Here is a 20,910-nt window from a genome sequence, read left to right on the forward strand (position 1 = left end):
GTGAACGTGGCAAACTATGTGAGACCATGTCTCAGAGTGGCTTGGGTGTGCGCTTCCCTGGTAACTAAAACTTAAAGACTGATGAGGCTTTACTGCACATCTGAGTTTTTATCATTTTATACAAGCATCCTTACAAAGTCATAGCTATTTAGGATTTTAAATCAAACACAAAGTTTTAAGACTGCGATATATTATATATTATATATATAATATATGTATATATTATATATATATTTAACTTTATTAAATATAATATATCATTGTTTTTCCCAAGTTGTAGAAGTTTTTGTAGTTATTGTTTTCAGACATCAATTGCATTGTTAAAGCCTACATCGATTCTTTATAACAGATCATTTCATAACAGAGATAGTTTAGACCGTGTCTGTATTTCTGGGACAGACTGCCCTCAGACTACCACATACAAGAGGGGTCCTTTTGACAACCACCTGCCAGTCCCCATAGGTTGTTGTCATTGTAGTGCTTTAAATTTGACTCAGCTCTAGTGACATGAGTTTGTGTGTTTGTTTGTGCTTTGGTCACTTTTTAGTTGCCCAACAATTGCCAAGCATCCTTACACGACATTTATGACGATGTTGCTCCCATTCCCCTTCCATCCATTTCTGCGAAGAGAGGCAACACTTGATATGAACAGTATGTGCTTGTGATAGCAGATTCCCTGGTTCTAAAGGTTGCAGACTTTCTCTGTCATATCATTTCAACATCTGTAAACATTTTTCATCACACAGGGAGGGGCAAGCAATAAAATTTGGACTCTAAATTTGCTTCTATGTACACATTATGTTTTTTATCAGCCAGTCCTTAACATATGTAAGTTTAGACTTTTATTGAGATGCTCAGGAGACTACTGTGTAACCTTATCTTTAGGGTAAAACCTTAGAGTCTGGCAACTCTAACCAAACTGGACCACAGTCAGCTGAAGATCCTACATAAAAACGGTATCAATTATTTAAGTTAAAATGAGAAGTCGTTGACTTTATGATTCAGGAAATGTTAGAAGAAGGGTGTTTGGCTTGGCCTTTGGGTTGTGTGGGTTATTTAGAAAATGTAGTGCAGAGTCGTGAAGATACTCAAGCTAATCCTGATTGCTTGTGGCTGAACTGTCAATACAATCACCTCTGTATTTACCTTTGGTTGTTGTTATGCCCTACTCTCTGACTCTGTTAAAGGAAATAGGAAGGAAAATAAGTGTTGATGGTAAGGAAGGTTGTGTCAGCATGGGGACCTGGTAGATTAGGGAAGTGAGAAGAGACAGGGGGCATGTAGATCTGAAGATCCATGTCTCCCCTGCTGGTGTGTACTTTCAATTGTCTCTGCTCCACTCTTACAGACACGAATGTCTGCTGAGTGCCTGGATATCTTCTCGTTTGCAAGCCTATCATCCCGTGCAATTAAAACTATACACCCATACCTATTCTCAAACAAGAGAAACGTCGATTTTACTTTTAGTGATGCTGTTTGGCTGCTGTCCCCCAAAATGCTGCAGCAAAGCATGATGGGAGCTGTGTCCTATTTGGGTTTGCTGTTATTGATGCTGGTGCCATTTTCATTGCCTTCTTCTGCATTACTATTATTTGTCTTTAAGACTTTTGTGTTTTAAGATTATAATTACATATGTCCCATATCTTTCCACATACCCTCCTTATTCTTTTGAGTTCATTTTTGATGTGTACATGCTTATAGAGTCTATGTGTATTTGTTTGCATGTAGATACATGTGCATGTGCATGTACATACCTGAGAGGCTAGAGGCAGAACTTCGGTGTCTTCATTAATTTTCTGTTTTTGAGATGGGGGGGGGTGTTCTCTCTGAATCTGGAAAACATTGATTGACAATGCTGGCTGTTCAGTGAGCTCCAGGGATCTGTGTGTCCCCCTTTCCTTGTTCTTGCATGGATGAAGAGATCCAGACCCAGGGCCTTGTCCTTATTTGGCAATCCCTTTACCTGTGCCTGGAATAACCCACGTGTTTGAAAACCCATAGTTGGGAATTAACAGTCTAGAAACAGATTGCCATGGTTACTGTGTATAACACTGTGCTTAATGCGTCCTTGAGTCTTGTGCATGGGTGTGTGTGGATTGAGACATTTTTATTCTAGTTTAGTTAAGGCATAAAATCTTTTTCTCTCAGTTAGAAAAAAATGAAAATGCCTCTAGTGTCTTAGAAACATGATTATTTACATCCTTTATTTTAACAGATATTATGCTGCAGAGAATATTCTCTCTCTCTCTCTCTCTCTTTGCATGTGTATGTATGTGTGTGTGTAGTCAGCTCCTCAGAAAATTAATCGAGTTGTAGACAAAACTGTCAGACCCACATTCCTTATCTTAAATTGTGTTTGAGTTTAATCTCTTTTGTCATATACTACTAACAGAGCAATGTGCACATTATGAATGAGGACCTTCCATCACGAAGTAGTGTTTAGTTCTTGTTTCAGACTAGGTTGACCAGGGCCATGCATGGTGTAGAGTCTGTTTTCTTTTGGTTCAGGCATACCATTTATATATGAATTCTCTAATGCACTAAAGTCACTCAGAGCTACTGCATGCCTAAGGTGCTTCATGTTTTACTTCAGCAACACACTGCCCCACAGATACTGTGTCTTCCAAAGAAGTCCAAAATGTCTGCATCCAGGTTTATTTGTTTCAACCCAAGTCTTTACTTTCTGTGATAGTCATTGTATACAATTGCTTGATTAATTTTATCTCTCAGAAAAAAAAATAATACTAGTGGAGAGAGAAACAAATCCTAGCCATAACCAACTAGGAACCTTTATGAAGAGATATGTGTATAATTTTATGAACAACCCTTTATGTTGTCAAACATGGCAGCACATGCCTGTAATTTTAGCTCTAAGGAGCCAAAGGAAGAGGGGGTTTTTAGGCCAACTTGGGCTGAATAGTAAGATAATGAACTAAGACAATAAGACTGGTAGCAATAAGCATTCATATAGAGAGACTCAAAATAGTCTAGATTGAGTATTTTTATATCAAGAAAAAAAAAGAATAATCATGAAAATAAGACAAAAACTTGTTTAGTAAAAACTTTTCTACAATGAAAATTTTCTTACAGTATATGTGTAGTTCTTTCTATTTATATTTGTGTGGGGAGCATGGCTATTTCAACCAGTTGTCCTTAATGACCTTGCTTAAGGAAGGAATGATTATTCTAAGAAAGAATATGTACATGTGGATAACCTGGTAAAACTTCTATGACTTGAATCATGGTTTGAACATGATTTGATTAGCTTTCTGTGATTGATAGTTGATAATTTTTCCTTATGAACTGTTGTCTGTAGTAATTATACAACTTGGTCAGATTGGTTAAATATATTTTCTCTAGTGTGAACTGTAGTTCTAGATATTGTTTCTTCTTTGATATTTTTGCTAGGTTATTGCCTAAAAGTTGGAGAACTAAAAAGTACCTTCAGCGCCTTAGAATAATATCGTTGCCCTGTCTGCTTTGCAATTTCATTTGCTGAAAAGGGAGGGACACTCAGAAAATAAAAGGGAGAGTAGATGGTACGTAGTCATTCTCTATTTGTGGTGTGGTGTCTCCATTTGTGTTCCTTTCTCAGAAGCTTTCTAGCCTGAAAGAAGCTTTCAAATTGAGATGTGGAAAGCAAGTGCATTCTGAAGGAGGACGGGGAGAAGAGATTTGTATTTTGGTGGCCAATTCTCATTTCTGATAACACGTACTGTCTCTATGACTAAAACACTTGTCAGACTTTAATTAAGGGAGGAAGGTTTTACTGTAGTTAATGGTTTCAGCCACCATGGCCAGTTAGACACAGCAGTGATCATGGTGGCAGGCATGTGTGCTGACCACATCTCACATCATGGGGGAAACAAAGGAACAAAAGTGCTATTCCTAACCTTCAAAGGCCCACTTCTATCCATTGGACCCCATTTCTAAAACTTCTACAGCTTCATGACACAGGGCCTTAGCTGGAAGACATGATTTCACATCAAGGGCATCTGGAGGTCATTAAAAATTCAAATCATAACACGGTGCCTAGTATAGACATTTGGCAACATAAAGTTGTCACCTAATTCTTACAAAGGCCTCTGTTACAATGATCTCCCTCTCCCATTCCAAAGCCAAATGAAGGATGCTTTTTTCCTTTTAAGTATTGATGGGCAGAATGGAATACCTGTTGCTGGGGCACAAACACCTGAACATGAGCCACAGACACTGTGATCTGTGTCAGCACATGAGGAGATGGTTGACAGGATAGAAAGGAGGTAAGACAGCATTGTGTGTGTGTGTGTGTTTATGTAGTTGTGTAATCAAAATGCATCAGATACATGATGAAAATGTCTAAGAACAAATCCAATCAATAAAAAACATTTGTGGACTATAACAGGTTATGTTTCAGATTCTAGGTTTGTGATTTTTAAGTAAGTACATTTTGTTGTTGCTGCTGTTAATTGAGTCTTATTTTTTGTGGGGGGTGGTGATTTAGTATGACAAGGGTATATATATGAATACACATACACATATATATCCTTTCTTAGGATATATATGTATATATTTTTCTTACAGTTATAAGAGCTATATGTTGCCTGTGTTTGTATGTGTACTGTACTATGGAAAGTTGTCTAAACGCATCTAGTTTTGTGCCCATGTGTTAAATGTTCAAAAGCATCTAATAAATGACTAATACATCCAGTTTCTTGCTTTTGGTATTTTCTGTAACACTTGCTTCATATTTCCACTGCTGCGTATACCAATGTGCATTTTAATGACTTGATAACCAATGTTCCTGCTGGCTTTAGTATTTTTAGGAAATTGCTTATATATAAAAAAATTCAAAATGACTGACACATAGTAGGAGTAGCATAAACATTGGAGGGAAAACATAAACCTTTAAGAAGAAACAGGGGACACTTTAAAATGCTATGAGCACTAATTCCAAAACCAAAAAGAAGCCGGCAACTCCAGTAAAAATGAGTAGGGCCGAGCTGTAGAAGTCAGATGCAAGGATTGCAGCTGTGATGTGGCTCTTCTCATCTCCTTTGTTTTAGCTTTTGATTGCTCAACAATTTGTAAACAAAATCATCCCTTTAGCAAAGCAATTCACAGGAGCCGAGGAAGGCTCTGTATGAGCAAGGAGAAGTACTACCTGGGGCTGATCTCTGTGGGCAAATATGTTTATTTTGTTGGATGGAGCTGAGAGATGTAGAACTGATAGAGAGAAGGTGGCAGGGTGTGGTGGTGGGGGGTGTTCTCTGCTCCACCAAATCACATATGACTAGAAATTGCAACCAGACAGCAATCTGTGAAGCTAGCAATAGGCGCTCCTCCGTCTGGTGCCTGCTGTGGATGTCTGGCACCCAGCAGCGCCAGATTTGGTGTAAGTGGGGCTTCTGTTTAGGAAACTGTGCCAGTTTTTTTTTTTTTCCTTGAAAAGTGGATTCTGGCTTTTTTTTTTTTTTTCTATATTTGTGTATGGAGTTAAAAAAAAAAAAAGAAAACCTCAGAATTACAACCGTGTTTATTATATCCAAAGCATTAGATCTTGGCTGGTTTTCTATAGATTATTATAATTCTATATGTCTGCATCTGCTGCTGCTTTTGAGAGTCATGAAAGTAGTTTTCATTCTGCAAGCTTTTACATAGGAGTTACGCATAATTTCTAATTCATCTGCCCCCCTTTTATTGGTACACGCATTTGTCTTGGCAGATTTGGTGGTTTCTATAAAACCTATATTATTGTTTGAGATTGTCATCTTTCTTCTTTTCGAGCCTTTGAACTGTTGGTGTGTGAGAGCAACATGTCCCACCCAGTTACCCTTGGTCTTGACCCTTGTCCCTCTGATGAGCATCACCTCTTTCTCCTCATGAAATTGAAAGATGTGCAATCCACTTTGACACCTTTCCTTGCCACCTTACTCCCCTTTGAACACTGAAGTAGCAGCACCGAATCTTCCTTCTTTTAATTGCTTTACACACAACCCAGGAGCTTGTTTAATCTGGGTTGGAAACATGTGGCTCTCCATCCCAACTTCCTTCCCAGCTTTGTGTGTGTGTGTGTGTGTGTGTGTGTGTGTGTGTGTGTGTGTATGTAGTCCCTAATGTTGTGTTTTCTGGAATTCCTTCACAAAGTCAATTTAAAAATATTTTCCATCACTGGACAGCTTTGTATGTAATAAATAGGTAGTTGTCAAAAATAAAGAGCGAGTCTGGGGAGATGACGCAGCCATAAATACTTGTCCAGTAAGCTTGAGTCCCCAGGCTTCATCCCTGGTACCATCCCCCACCCCACCCCCCCAAATAAGGAAACAATATGATGCAACTTAAAATATGTCTTTATCCTTCCTCTCACTGTTATTAGCATAAAAGCCGCACTGTTGCCCATGTGGTTCATTGAGGAAATGTCTAGATCCCTACATAGCACTTTCCATTTCTCAAAAGCATCAGTCCTCATTAAATAGTCTTCATTGCCAGAGCAGGAAACCATTTACTCTCTGAATTCAGCAACAGTTCCTAAACCATCTTTTGCCCTTTACCACCCTTCGAAGCCCTCCATCCCATGTCTTTTAGTGCCACACCTTATTAGTTACTTCCCTGCCTAAGACCCTGCAGAGCCTTGGGGTTGAAGTTTGCTCTCACTAGCTTGAGGGGCAGTCTTGACATCTGGCAGTCTCTTCTGTGGCGCCGTCTCAAAACTCTGTACTGAAGAATTAACCTGTAACTAGTTTTACCTCTGTTTACTATGGCATGTCACTGTGATTTTCTATGAGTATTTACATTAGCCCGTGATTTCCCTTTACCTCTCTATGATTTGGGTAAGTATCCTTCCTAGGCCCTCCAAAGGCCCACGTGTACAGAGTTTTGTCTGCCAATCTGTGGTGCTATTGGGAGGTGGTAAACTCTAGGAAAAGGAACTGAGTGTAACGTCAGGGTGGACAGGACTTTGAAGTTGATAATGGGACCATGCATTGTCTTCTCCCTGCTTCCCCAGTATTAGTGAATAGAAAGACAGCCTCTGTGAACTATGAGGTACTGTGGCAGCATAGGCCACAAACAGTACAGCCTGAACATTAGACTAAAAGCTCCCCTAACAGACTCAACTGTGATTCAAAAGAAACCATTTTTATTTTTTGGACATTTTGTCAAAGCAATGGGAAACTGACTAAAACAATGCCTGTCCCTTCAAAGAATGAACTCCCGACGGCTCCTGAATATCAGGCATCTGTCACTGCCTTTATTTCTCATTTGCATGTTTCTTGTCTGTGTTAATGTACTCCTTGGGGGCATCCTCTGCTTACTACCAACCCCACCATTTCTATTGGTTTACTAGTCCTACAGTAGGCAGAGAGTACGAAGGGTTCCATCATCATATTGTTTGCACATAATTACTCTGGATCAATGAGTAAGTTCATCTAAGAAATAGTTAATTGTTCTTATGTAGTCTCTGTATTTTAATTCCTTATTCAATCTTGATATCTTTAAATTATACTTGCAGCCTTGAATATTGGCTCATGGAACACTAAAACTTTCATTATTGACTATGCATTTAGATGTATAACAAGACACAGTGACTCAAACTGCATGGATAGTGGACTGAACTCAATAGCAAAAACAGGTATAATGTGTGTGTGCATGTGTGTGTGTGTGTGTACATTTTACCTTGTGGGAAGGATCAGGGCTCAAACTCAAGTCCACATGTGTATAAATATCTGTACTCTCTGAACCATCTCTCAGAAATCTTTGTCTTAAATGAACATGTTTGTTAATTTTTGCATGTTCTCAATTAACATGTAAAATTGAAGATATTTAGAGATTACAATATGATATTTCAACATGTGTTTAAGTGTGTACTAATCAAATCAGGCAATTAGCGATTTCAATTATTTTTAATTTATTTATGTTTAGAATTCTTTTAGATCCTTTTTTATTAGTTCTTCACACATGATATACTAGCCTGAAATAAACTCAATACAGAAAGACAAATGCCACATGTTTAGTATGTAGATCTGATTGTTGAATAGTGATTATTAGCAGTTGGGCTAGATAAAGGAGACAGGAGGTAAAGTCCTCCAAAGAAGGCTAGCCAGCCACACATTGAGTAAGTCTGAGAAAGTGTGACTTTGCCCTTGTGTGATCAGTGACTGCTCAGACACAGGTAGATAGAAGATGAGTTCTAATGTTCCACAGCACATTGGACTACTATTATTCTAATTTATTTTCATAGTTGTTAAAATGATAACTTTTACTCTAAAGTTTTTTTTTTTTGAGTTTCATACATGATGTGTGAGTTAACCTCAACTAGTGCTGTGTTAAAACACTATGAGTTTATTTTATTATCTAGTGTATATTCCAATATTCAGGGAAGGCAGGACAGGGACTTAGGCAGGACAGGAGACTAGAGGCAGAAACAGATGCAAAGGACATGGAGGAGTGTTGCTTACTGGCTTGTTCTCCATAACTTGCTCATTCTGCTTTACAATAGTGAAGGACCACCTATCCAGATGTAGCAGCCCTCACAATGGGCGGGGCCTCCTATATCCATCACCAGTCAAGAAATGCCTTACAGGCTTGCTCCCAAGCCAATTTGGTGGAGGCATTTTCTTGATTGAAGTTTCTTCTTTCCAAATATACGACTCTAACTCATATTGAGTTGATATAAAACTAGTCAGCACCACACACCCCATTGGCTTAACATACACCCACATCATTATTCAACCAGAACCTTTCCTTTCTCATTTGCCCACATGATGTCACATTAACACTGATAATCCCAATATGAAGCATTAGTAACTTAAACTTAAAAGTTAAAAGTTCAGCCTCTTTAAAACACCTAAAGTCTCTTTCAGTGTTCAGTCTCTCTAAAATTCCAGTCTCTTTAAAAATTCAGTCTCTTAACTGTGGGCACAATCACAACCACCCCAACAAAACCAAATTCCCACAGTATAGAGATCAGTGTTTGATGTCTGGAACCCATTCTCGATCTTTTGTGCTCCGAAGGACCTTGGAACAATGCCATTCCTCTAGTTCTGCTTTCTGAAGCACACACAGCTTTTCTTCTAGGCTTTCCATGGTAGCATCTCCAAAATACTGGCTCTCTGATAAATGCAGGCTGCACCTTTACCAATAGGCTTTGTTGGTCTCTCCTTGGATTCTAACCAGCCACATGGTGCCAGACCTCAACTTCTCTCCATGAACCCTTTCATCTTGGGGTTTCTGATACAATTGAGGCTGTAATTTCACCAGTAGCCTCTGCTGGCTTTTCTTCAGGGACTGTAGGCCTGCCACATAATGCCAAGCCTCAACTGCTCTCCATGACCTCTTTTTTTTTTTAATTTTTAATATTTTTTTATTATGAATTTTCCTCAATTACATTTCCAATACTATCCCAAAAGTCCCCCATACCCTCCTCCCCTCTGACTTCCCTACCCACCCATTCCCATTTTTTTTGGCCCTAGCGTTCCCCTGTACTGGGGCATATAAAGTTTGCATGTCCAATGGGCCTCTCTTTCCAGTGATGGCCGACTGACTAGGCCATCTTTTGATACATATGCAGCTAGAGTCAAGAGCTCTGGGGTACTGGTTAGTTCATAATGTTGTTCCACCTATAGGGTTGCAGATCCCTTTAGCTCCTTGGATACTTTCTCTAGCTCCTCCATTGGGAGACCTGTGATCCATCCAATAGCTGACTGTGAGCATCCACTTCTGTGTTTGCTAGGCCCTGGCATAGTCTCACAAAAGACAGCTATATCTGGGTCCTTTCAGCAAAATCTTGCTAGTGTATGCAATGGTGTCAGCGTTTGGAAGCTGATTATGGGATGGATCCCTGGATATGGCAGTCTCTAGATGGTTCATCCTTTTGTCACAGCTCCAAACTTTGTCTCTGTAACTCCTTCCATGGTGGTTCCTTAGAAAATTGGACATAGTACTACTGGAGGATCCAGCAATACCTCTCCTGCACATATATCCAGAATATGTCCCAACCGGTAAGAAGGACACATGCTCCACTATGTTCATAGCAGCCTTATTTATAATAGCCAGAAGCTGGAAAGAACCCAGATGCCCCTCAACAGGGGAATGGATACAGAAAATGTGGTACATTTACACAATGGAGTACTACTCAGCTATTAAAAAGAATGAATTTATGAAATTCATAGCCAAATGGATGGACCTGGAGGGCATCATCCTGAGTGAGGTAACACAATCACAAAGGAACTCACACAATATGTACTCACTGATAAGTGGATATTAGCCCAAAACTTAGGATACTCAAGATATAAGATACAATTTGCTAAACGCATGAAACTCAAGAAGAATGAAGACCAAAGTGTGGACACTGTGCCCCTTCTTAGAACTGTGAACAAAACACCCATGACCTCTTTATACCTTTAAAACCGGCACTATCTGTGTGACTGTTTTACTACTGAGTTACCTGCCAGCATGAGCTGCAGCCTTGGCCCCTCTGTATCACAGATTGTGGGTACTAACCCCAAGGAAATAGTCCCATATTTATGCTCCTCAATGATGTTGTTTTCTTCTTAATCACTGCTAATTTCTTAGCTCCAGCTAGCCCATATTAATTGTCACAGTAAATCAAAGACTTCAGTGGTACTAGTCTCTTGTCAATCAAGGAATAGTCTTTAGTTCTGGCCCTATAGTTTCTTAATTCAATATATGAGCACTGTATTTATATCATTTCCACCTTCCCTCTGCCCTGTCCAATTCCTCACTGTCCTTCCACTCCATCTCAAATTTATGACCTCATCTTTATTATTACAGGGCACACATACTTATACATGTGCATGCATGTTCATGCATACACACACATACACCAAAAACCCTGAATTCCCTTAGCATTGCTCACATGCACATGTGTCTATGGCTGGCCACTTAAGATTGAGTAACTTTTCAGGGATTCACCCTGGAGAAACTGATTCTTACTTTCTTAGCAGCCATCAATTACCTGTAGCTCTTCATCTAAGGTAGGGCCTTGTGTAATTTCTGGTATCAGTGTTGGCATGTTGACTGGTATGGTCACTATGCAGGTCTTGTTTAGGCAATCACATTCTTGAGAGTTTATGGGAATTTAATCCCCTTTAAAGTTTAACAAGAAGGTGCCAAACCCGCTTCAGGGTCTGACTGATCAATTTAAATGCAAACCAATTCAGTAGCTGTGTTATAGAGGGACACAATATGGAAATTTTCAGTAATAGGATCTTTTCAAAACTAATAAGGAAGTATTAATAGCCGAGTAATCTAATGATAACCTTTTGTTTTTAATATCAGAACTGAGACAGAAGTTATTTTAATGAAATTTATACTATGAGAGGTAATATAAACAGAATGTATTTTGATTTAAGCTAACGGGTTAGATTCATTATTAGCATTTATCATGAGAAAGATTTGTGGATTTGCAGTGGATTTGCCATTTTGAGTCTTGAAAGATCAAAGTCTGTCCTTTTGACTAAAAATACAAAAATAACTTATGCATGGTACACTTGACAAAAGCTAAGGTCTTACCTGCCTCCTGTGATAGGGACAAAGCAACCCAGTGTGAGCAGGGGAGATTTATAATGGACTGTGGAACTTTCTAGTCAGGCATTACTACTCACACACACACACACACACACACACACACACACACACACACACATATGTATGTACATACATACACATATATATACATCATATGCATATGCATGTGCATATACATATATATATATATACTTGTAAACACACACACATACAAACACTCTGAGAGCTCTGTTTAGCATGAGATAAATGACATGGAAAGACAAGTACTTCATTGTAATCAGGTTTTCTGTAATATTCTTTATCATGTTACTACAGCATGAATACACCCAAATACACATGTGTTAAAATTCTGACCCCCTAGCATGGTACTATGGGGAGCTGGTATGAGCATTTAAGAAAGCTGGGGTCTGGGACCTAGAGTGATGCATTGCTAAAGAGCACATGTTCCTCTTGCCGAGGAGCCCAATTTGATTTCCAGCACTCATATGACAGTGTATAACCATCTAAAACTCCAGGCCCAGGGGAAATGACATCTTCTCTTGACTTCTGCAGACACCAGACATATATACGTTATACATACACACATGCAGATAAAACACTTGTACACATGAATCTAAAAAGTTTTTTTAAAAAGGAAATTGTTGGGAGGTTCCATTGTCACTGGAAACATGCTTTTGACAAGAGATGTAGGATTCTGGTTCCCATGTCTTGGTGTATGATCTATAGAAATCCCTTATTTTGTTTTATTTTTCATAATGTGCATATGAGTGTGTGTGTGTGTGTGTGTGTGTGTGTGTGCACGTTCGCACACATGGTTGTAGGTACCTGAACATTCCAGAAATGGTATTGGATTCCTCGGGAGTTTTAATTACAGATGGTTGGGAACTAGCTGATATAAGTATTAGAAATCTAAGTTGAATTTCCAAGAACAGTACTCACTTCACCACTGAGCCATCTCTCAAGCCTTTGCCTTTGCTTCTTCAAGAAGCTTTGCTTGTTCTATGCTTCTGCCTTGGTAACCCATTCAAGTCAGAAGTTCAAAGCACCGGGACCCTTAGTTTTAGACAGGAACTTCTGATAATATGAGCCGACATACACTTGTCTCCTTAGAAGAAGCTAATTGCTTCAATTATATTGTTGTTGTTAGAGAAAACTCACACACACACACACACACACACACGTTTAAATACACTCTCTCTTTCATGAGCCACCTATGTTGTAGTCTTTTCTCTGTTAGAAATGAGAAGACTGCGATTTGCTTAGATTAAAGGAACAGTGGTGAAGTATTCACAAATGGAGGTAATATTCATAATCTGTAGAGGTTAAGCAGCTTTGTGTGTTATATGCATGAAGAACCACACTTAGATCTGTTCAGGATGTTCCTAAAGTTATATAGTTTTTTTCCAGGCAGGGGCAATGTCTCAGTTTTCCTAGACCTGGTCAGCATTTGGCTGGTAAGTGTTCTTAGTAGGACTTTATGTCCCACTTATTCAGCATTTAATAAAAAGAATTGGTAATGATTGCATATACTCTAGTCAAGCTTTTACAGCATGAATTAGCTCTGTAATATACATACAGAAGAAAGGCCTAAAGTTAAAATACATATTCTATAGATATACATTTATAATAGAAAAATCTTGGTGGAGGAGGGGGCGCTCCAGCTCTGTGGAGAACATCATTAGTCTGAAGATTAGATGCACAGTCTGTGGGAGCTACACAATCGCTTAAGTCACCAAGTTTCACAAGATTTTGAATTTATCCAGGTGATCGACTGCGTCTCCATAAAAGTCTTCAGGAGCCCAAGTGAAACATGCTGTATTCATAATTCTCTTCCAGTGCATTGGCGAATGTCAGGAACTGGAGAGAGAATCCTTGCCTCTCCTTGGAGTGATGAGTCTGCTAGCTAATCCTGTCAGGCAGAACTCAATCTCTGAGAGGTTGATCCTTGGCCTTTCAAAAAACTAAAAGACTCTTTAAGTGGCTGCTGTTTTAACAAATTGCTTTTGATTATAGTATTGAGAAATGAAAGGGTGCCAGCATTTCTTACAACCCCAGTACTAATTAGCATTAGTAATGATCACACCACTTATTTATAGATGCTCTTTGGCAAGGCAGAAGAATGAGTAACAATGCTTCCTACAAGTTGTGTGACCTTGTGCAGTCATTTTCCTTTTCGCCTTTTCTTTTTTTTTATTAGATATTTTCTTTATATACATTTCAAATGCTATCCCGAAAGTTCCCTATACCATCCCTCCTCCCTGCTTCCCTACCCACCCACTCCCTCTTCTTGGCCCTGGAATTCCCCTGTACTGGGGCATATCAAGTTTGCAATACCAAGGGGCCTCTCTTCCTAGTGATGGCCGACTAGGCCATCTTCTGCTACTGGCACAACTGGTGGTTATCATGTAGAAGAATGCCAATTGATCCATTCTTATCTCCTTGTACAAAGCTCAAGTCTAAGTGGATCAAAGACCTCCATATAAGACCAGAGACACTGAAATTAATAGAGGAGAAAGTGGGGCTGGTGAGATGGCTCAATGGGTAAGAGCACCCGACTGCTCTTCCGAAGGTCCATAGTTCAAATCCCAGCAACCACATGGTGGCTCACAACCATCCGTAACGAGATCTGACTCCCTCTTCTGGAGTGTCTGAAGATAGCTACAGTGAACTTACATATAATAAATAAATAAATCTTTAAAAAAAAAAATAGAGGAGAAAGTGGGGAAAAGCTTCAAAGATATGGGCACAGGGGAAAATTTCCTAAACAGAACAGCAATGGCTTGTGCTGTAAGATCAAGAATTGACAAATGTGACCTCATAAAATTGCAAAGCTTCTGTAAGGCAAAAGACACTGTCAATAAGACAAAAAGGCCACCAACAGATTGGGAAAGGATTTTTACCAATCCTACATCACCTTTTCTTTACAGCAAGCATAATATCATCCACTTGGTTGAGCATTAGGATGAGGGCACAGCAAACCCCTTGTAATGGAAAGTTTGAGATCCAGCTCCTTAACTCAATAATGTGGGTGCTTTGAAAAAACTGTCAACAGTTAAACGTTTCTAAACACACAAGCAGGGAGTTAGCAAGATGGCTCAGTGGGCATTGCTGCCTGCTCCTGAGCCTGAAGACCTGAATGTGATCCTCTGGAGTCAAATGGCAAAAACAGAGAAGAGACTCTAGAAAGTTGTCCTGACTGCTGACTTTTCTCCCTCTCCCTCTCCCCTCTCCCCTCTCCCTCCCTCCCTCCCCCTCTCCTCCCTCTCCCCCTCCCCCTCCCTCTCCCCTTCCCCCTCCCTCTCCCCTCCCCCTCCCTCTCCCTTCCCCCCTCCCCCTTTCCCCTTTCTCTCTCTCTCTCTCTCTCTCTCTCTCTCTCTCTCTCTCACACACACACACACACAGTGATTTTTGTCATAATTACTTGCCATGTAAATATTCCATGGCTTTTTTAAAAAAAATAAACAGATTTTGTTTGTTTTAACTCAGGGTTTCATGTAGCCCAGACTTGTCTCTCACATACGTATATTACATAGCTGAGACTGGCTTTGAAAACCTGATGCTTCTGCTTCCACATTCCTAGGGTTAGGATCACAAATGTCTGCCACTGTGTACAGCACAGATTGTATTATTAGTATTATTAGTATATTATTTTGCATAATACTATCAGAGTTTTTATTTGAGTATCTATCTATCTATCTATCTATCTATCTATCTATCTATCTATCTATCTATAATGCATTTTGGCTTCAGATTAGGAGAGAATTCCTAACCATTTCTGAAATGGCCCTAAATATGTGAAATCATGTTTTCAGCATTAATGTTTATAAAATAAGAATATGGAAATACTTTTAAAAACATTGGCAGTTTGAAGCCAAAATGAATGCTTTTCGTAGAAGCAATTGTACATATTTCTTACTAACATGTGTTAGCTTAGATTTTCTTAAACCCTACTTTTAAAAATGTGATTTTTTTGTTTTTTGTTTTGTTTTGTTTTGTTTTGTTTTGTTTTTAGTGCTTTAACCTCCCTTCTAGTCCACTACCCACCAGAGGTAGTGGACAAGAAAGGTTATAGGATACGGGGGAAGTGGACCTGTTGAGAATTGTATTTTTTTGGAGTAAATTTCATCTGCGTTGTCAGGAAATCAGCAGTTCCGTTCACAAAATCAGCAGTTTAGCTCATAGGATTCAGCAGCAGCAGCTTGATCCACTTGCAACCACTTCACGAATATACCAGCAGTCCAGTTCAGTGGTGTCGGGATAGCAAACATGAATCAGTGGCATGACCTAACAGAGGCAGCCAGGCCTCAGCCTAATGGCAGGAGTCATCAGGAGTGACTATGCCCAGCAGGTATGCCAGGAGAAGTTCTCTGCTGTGCCTCTTTCCAAGAAATGAAGATTAACGAAGACAAAGAAGCAAAGAAGTGTGGCAAAGCTAGCTATGTAAATAAGCCTCTCTCACAGTCCATTGAGTCCTATTTATACTCCCTCCAAACATCTATGGCTTTTGCCTCACCACGTGTCTTGCCTCAATACCAGAGTCTGTTTTAGGAAAACTCCACACAAGTTTGCATCACCTGACATCACTCTGCCAATCGACCTGAGTCTGCACAACTGGCGAGAAGCTGCCAGAACACCACTAGAAGTTTTTTGACACATTTCTCTCTATGGAGTCACAACACACAGAGCTTAACTATGCGATGGAAGGCAAACCAGCACATATGTGTCATTAGCAAAGGATCCTTCATCATGTGTCCTTTCACATACTTGCTTTAACAGAACATCCTTTCACCTGTGTCTGCCCCAGCAAAACACCACCTGGCAATTGGCTTTTCAAACAAACTATAAGTTTCCAATTAAAATATGCAATGTTTTAACTTAAAATTTTACTTTAACTTTTAATGGTAATACAATTGTATGCATATGGGAGAACTGCTTTAAAATATATTTCTTTATGATATCTGATTGGTGAATGTTTAAGTATGTGTTTTATATATTTATATACCTGGGCTCATGCAAAAAAAAATCATTGAGCTTTTAAAGGATTATGAGTCAAAAAAAAAAACTTCTGTAAGTTTTGTAAGTAAGCTCTAGGTCTTGGGATGTCAAACTTACATAAAGAACCAGAAGGTAATGTCTTTTCTTTTGTGGGTCACTGTTGTAACCCAACACTGCCACTATCATATGAAAGCAGTGATAGTTTGCCCGTAAGCCACTGATATAACAATATTCTGGTAAAATCTTATTTATGAACATCAAAATACCTTTGTGTATGTTTAGTATTCATATACCACAAAATATTTTCCTTCAATTTCCCCCATCCCAAGCATTTTGAAGGCTATATAAAACCAAATGGTCTTTGCCCTATGTCCATAGGTTGATGCTTTTCCCCAGGTGATGGTGTGGCTAGAGAGCATCTCCACAATTGGAGGAACTGGTCTAACAGTGATGTTGGGGCTGTATTTCCTGGCTGTGCCCATGAGGCTGTGCCCATGACTGAACTGAACTCTTTCTTTGATTCTGAGGCCATACTTTGGGTAGTGTGTGACAGTGCTCATAGTAGGAGGGATGCTCTTTGGGCTACATAGCTGTTTTGGAGTTGGCAGTGAATGTGGCACATTGTATTCATACCATACAAAGTCAAGTTCATGTTGAGAGGTACTGTCTGCATTCCTCCCTGCTTTTTTTTTTTTTAAATTAAGTTCCCAAGGTTTCGGGACGTAACACTTTCTCAGTCACTGCATATTGGCTCTTGGCACATAGACTCATACTTTCAATACAAGGATCTCCTTTTTCTCTCTCATTTGTTTCTACTTATATTCTAAAACCATTCTCTTTATATTAAACGGAGACTGAAAATGAAAAACTTTTTGAAATATAAAGAGCCAAAAGAAAAAGTGCTTATTTTAATGTTTTTTTAAAAAATTGTTGGCCTATAAATTTATTTCAATAAAATACCCTAATTTAAATATGTTTTGCTCAAGGCTTTAGAACATGGCATTGGATTTTATATGGTTCTTACAGTAAGATCACAGATGAGTATGGAAAATGTTTTATTGACCAAGTGGTTAATATTATTGGTACAAATTTTGTTTGTTTTTTCTTTAAAGGAAAAGGAATGTGTTATTTAGTTGTTTATTTGCTAGGAATGAACAAAGCATTAGACTTGATCCATACCACCATATAAACAGGGGATCTGGGATACATGTTTGTAATTCCAGGCTTCTGGTCATCCTGGCTATTCTTAGCTACATAGTGAGTTGGAGAACCTGGCATGTATGAGACCCTAAGTCAGACAAAAGGTGGGAAGAGAGAGGATTTAGGGAAGAGAATGGAAGAGGAGGGAGGAGAAGGAAGGAGAAGAAATGAGGGGAGAGAAGAGACTAAGGACACTTAGTAGAAATCCCAAGGCCCGCCAACTCTATTTCTTTTATTATAAACCTAATTGTGACAGAGTCTGAAATAAGCTTTGAGGAGTGTTGCCATGTTGGTCTTTAAAGTAATTTCTACCCCACTTCACCATAGACAACAGACAGTTATTTATGGATAACTAATGAAAATTCCTTTTTAAATATGTTCTAGTGGAAGATCTGCATTAAAAATAATAATATCTGTTGAAAATTAAAAGTTACACCTCAGCTACTAATAAATATCTACTCTATAAAATACAGAAAACAAAATATTGATTATTACATGAAATATAGCAAATGAAACCATTATCTGTGACATATTAGAGGGTGTGTGTATCCTTCTATGTTACACCCAACTGCCTATTAAATTCAACATATCTTCTTCAATTATTATTAGTTTTTGATAATACATATATGTACCTATTTTACAGACACACACCTTAATGAGTTTAATGTTACTTGTATGTACATGTATGTGTATCTTAGTTACTTCTCTATTGCTTTTACAAAACACCACAGCCAAGACAACTTATAAAAAGAAAGCATTTACAGGGGCTTACAGTTTCAGAGGGTGAGTTCATGACTATCATAGCAGGAAGAACGATAGCAGGCAGGTAGGCAGGCAGGCATGTTACTGGAACAGTATACAAGAGCTCACATCTTGAGACAACACACATACACACACACACACACACACACACACAGAGGCAGGGAGCTAAATGGGATTTTTGATACCTCATAGCCTGCCCCCAGTGACATAGCTCCTTCAACTGGGACACCCTTCCTAATCCTTCCTAAATAGTTCCACGAGCTGGGGACCAAGTATTTAAAAATATGAGCCTATGTAGGCCATTCACATTCAAACCATGACATGCCACTCCTCGCCCCTATAGGAGTGGCTATATCATAATGCAAAAATGCATTTAGTTTACTGTAAAGATCTTCATGGTCTTTCGGTCTCCACATAGTTTAAGTGTCCAAATTATGTTTTAAGACTCAAGATAATCTCTTAACTGTAGCCCCATGTAAAATCCTAAGATTAAACTATGTACTTCCAGCATACAATGGCACATAATATTCATTACCATCCCAAAAGAGAGGAGTGGGTTCATAATGAAGAAATATTGGATGAAAGTAAGACCAAAACCCACCAGAGAGAACTTCAAATCCTATAATCCTATTTCTGATGTCAAAGGGTATAGATGACTCTGCCTTTCCAGCTTTGCTGACCACACTTCTCTCTCCCTCTCTTTGGCTGGTTAGATTCCCTGTATGTAGCTCTCTCAGGCAGCAATCCTACAGTTCTGGCACCTGCTTTATGCTGGCATCTCCAATGCTAGACAGTTTCATGTCTATTGCTTCATGCAATGGCCACTCAGAACTTCTCAGATAATCATCTGTCTTCAGAGGCTTTCTTTAACCAAGAAAGAAGATTCTACAATTTCTTTTCTCTACCTTTCATGACTCTAACGCTAAAAAGCACATGACATGTTGCCAAGTTAGGCTGCCTGCTTGACCCACTACTTGATTTTTACAAAACTTTATTTTTCCTCTATTTTCCTTTTATTGAAAATAGATTTTTTTTCTGTACAATATATTTTGATTATGGTTTTTCCTCTACCAACTCCTCTGAGAACCTTCCCACCTCGTCTCCCATACAAATTCACAGCACTTTTGTCTCACCTTAGAGAACAAATAGGCATCTAAAGAATAATAATAAAGTCAAGTAAGAGCAAAGTAAAATAAAATAAAATAAAACCAACCAAACCAGAACTGGACAAATATGAACTAGACTTTTCTACTTGGTGGGTTATTCTTTTTCTCACCCTTTATTGGCCCTGCCCCTGCTGGTTTCACTTCCTAGCACTACATAGGGGAGAAAGGATAGAGGGAAGGGAGAGAGAGAGAGAGAGAGAGAGAGAGAGAGAGAGAGAGAGAGAGAGAGAGAGAGAGAGAGAAAGAGAAACAGTGAGAGACAAACAGTGAGAGACAGTGATAGACAGAGATAGACAGACACAGAGACAGACAGACAGACAAAAAGAGAGAAAGAGAAACAGAGATATAAGGATTTAATTTCTTCTTGTTTCTTCTTTGAACATGACTATTAACAAACCAAATCCAACTCCCACCCCTGAACAACCACCAACCACCAATTCCATCTACTGGGCCTGTAGCATTTATGCACCTGCTAAGAAGTTCCCAGAATTCCAAACATCACACAATTTCAGAAACTATTCACAACTTGCAAAAGCATGGATCTGGTAGAGCATGAGGCAAATCATAGTCAGCTGCTTTGAAGGAGTCACATATCCCACACCTGGGATTAAAATGAAAACATATTCTTATAGTATTTCTGTGTTTTTATAACAAACCAAAATTCCAGGATTTTCACTACATAAAACAGACTAAAGAAAAGAAACTAAAGTAAAAGCATAAGAAACACATATAGATGCAAAGGCACTCATGTTCATAGACACAGGAATTCGATAAAAACACAAAAGTGGTAAGATGGTCATTTTCACTATAATGAGCATAGGAGATTTTTTTCATCTTCTAATATCTTCTTCAATTTCTTTATTCAGGGCTTTTTTTTGTTGTTGGAAGGCTTTTAATGACTTCATCTGTTTCATTATAGGTTATTGAACTGTTTAGATAGTTTACCTGATCCTAATTCAGTTATAAGTGGCATCTGTCTAGAAATTCAGACACTGTCTACAGATTCAGTGATTTCCAACACAATTTTTTTTACAGGCCTTGAAAGTGTAATTTTCAACTTCATATGGAAAAACAAACAAACAAACAAACAAACAAATCCAGGAAAGCCAAAACAATCCTGAACATTAAAAGAACTTCTGGAGGAACCTCAAGTTTTATTATAGATAATCAGTGATTAAAAACTGCATGGTATTGGTACAGAAACAGACAGGTTGACCAATGGGATAGAATTGAAGGTCCAGAAGTGAACCCACACATCTTT

At 38.8% G+C, this 20,910-nt stretch overlaps 1 long non-coding RNA gene across 7 annotated transcripts in view; it reads right to left on the reverse strand.

The window, feature by feature from the left end:
• The window catches only part of LOC147002471 (uncharacterized), a 97,737-nt gene that overhangs the window by 58,957 nt on the left and 17,870 nt on the right, over positions 1-20,910 (reverse strand). The window contains exon 2 of one of the 7 annotated variants that reach the window (XR_015048667.1): positions 1,755-1,832. The exons of the other annotated variants lie outside the window; for them this stretch is intronic. This is a non-coding gene — a long non-coding RNA (uncharacterized LOC147002471). The remainder of the gene's footprint in view (positions 1-1,754; positions 1,833-20,910) is intronic. 7 annotated transcript variants of the gene reach the window in all.

The sequence above is a fragment of the Mus caroli genome, unplaced genomic scaffold (assembly GCF_978045245.1).
Source record: "Mus caroli unplaced genomic scaffold, Mus_caroli_1 scaffold_10, whole genome shotgun sequence".
NCBI classification, from domain to species: Eukaryota; Metazoa; Chordata; class Mammalia; order Rodentia; family Muridae; genus Mus; species Mus caroli.